This window comes from Tamandua tetradactyla, chromosome 6 (genome assembly GCF_023851605.1).
Source record: "Tamandua tetradactyla isolate mTamTet1 chromosome 6, mTamTet1.pri, whole genome shotgun sequence".
NCBI classification, from domain to species: Eukaryota; Metazoa; Chordata; class Mammalia; order Pilosa; family Myrmecophagidae; genus Tamandua; species Tamandua tetradactyla.
Window position 1 is genome coordinate 967,843 of NC_135332.1, and position 1,732 is coordinate 969,574.

The window sequence follows — 1,732 nt, forward strand, 5'->3', positions numbered from 1 at the left end:
TAAATTCAGCCTGATCCAGCTTTATATTTCTTCCACCATTGTCTCACACCCTTAAAATCCATTTTTTCAGATTCTGTTTCTCAAGAACCACTCCTGGTATCAAGCTGTATTAGCTAGGGTTCTCTAGAGAAACAGAATCAGCAGGAATTATACATAGATAAAAAATTTATAAAAGTGTCTCACATAACCATGGGAACATGGAGTCCAAAATCCACAGGGCAGGCTGTGAAGCTGATGACTCCAATAAAGGGTTTGGATGAATGCCACAAGAGACGCTTGCCAGCCAAAGCAGGAAGAGAGACTGTCCCTTCTGAATTCTCCTTAAAAGCCTTCCAGTGATTAGATTTAATATCACTCATTGCAGAAGACACTCCCCTTGGCTGATTACAAAGGAAATCAGCTGTGGATGCAGCCAACGTGATCATGATTTAATTCTATGAAATGCCCTCATTGCAACAGAAAGGCCAGCACTTGCCCAATCAGATGAACATGTACCACCACCTGGCCAAATTGACTCATGAACCTGACCATGACAGCCATCAAGCTCTGGATCTTCATTTATTTTTTGCAGAGGCAGGTGGTCTCGGTAATTTGGTACCAAGCTGTTTGATATGATATCCCTCCTTTATCTACTGTGTCCCAGAAATGGCTGACCCAGGCTAAGAGGAAGATCCTGGCACTGCATCTGGTTGAGATACTTGTCCAACTCCCACACAATGGGGTCCTGAGGTCCACAGGTGAGTGTGGAATGTCTCCTGACGTCATTCTCAAAGTGGTAATAGACAAACATCCTGTTCAGTTTTTTGTAAATAAGAGGTCCCATGAGGATTCCCACATGGATTTCTTCTCAGGTGGTGAGCCAGGGGCACTTGCTGGTGGTGCCAACAAGCATGGCTGACAGACTGGACACAGCAGAAGTAGTCTCAGGAGATATGACAGGCGACATTGCACCGTGGAATAGGGCCACTCCATCAGGACCTCTCTGTGGTCCACAGTGAGAGCTCCAGCATTGTGACCGGATAACTCCCCAGGGGCTCACTGAAGCCATCAGTCAACACCATTCCTACCAAGCACTGATGCAGTGACTCCAGTGACACAGCCCTCAGCAAGCTCCCAATGCCAGACACACTCAGGTTCACTGCTGATACTCATTCCACATGGAGCTGAAACCTTCACCAACACAGGTCTGATGACAACTGCTCCCTCCACCTGAGTTGGCTGGGGGAGGAAAAGAGGGGGTGAACGCTGGGAATAATGTCTGATGCCCTGTCCAAAGGTGAGGGCTGCCTAAGCAATGTCTTCCTCTCTCCTGTCTCTGACCTGGGAGCCCTATTCTCCTCTTGGAGTCTGGGTGGATTCCAAAGAAGCCTCATTCTCACTTCATGTTAAAACTCCCTGGAAACTACAGACTGGGTCTTGGGCTGAAGTTTAGAGAGCCAAAAAAAAAACTGAAACGTCAGGACTGGCCAGAGTGAGAAAGAGAAAGAGACAGACATTCAGGGATCCAAGAAGCTCAAGGAGAAGCTAAGCCAGCTTCGTTGTGATTTGATTTTTAAAAACCTCTAGTACAAAACCGATTGGACTCTTCACACCTACTCCAAGGGCTGCGCTGTGCATGGGAGACTGGGATTCCGAGGCATTAGATTTCCTCCAAACTTGTCCACACTTTCTTTTCCTCGATTTTTCTCTCTTCTTAGACTCTCTCAAAATTACAACCAGCTTTCTCTTTTTT

General features: G+C 46.6%; 1 pseudogene; it reads left to right on the top strand.

Moving 5' to 3' along the window:
- Positions 1 to 517: 517 nt before the first annotated feature.
- On the top strand, positions 518 to 1,215 carry LOC143685764 (CTD nuclear envelope phosphatase 1 pseudogene; annotated as a pseudogene).
- Positions 1,216 to 1,732: the final 517 nt, after the last annotated feature.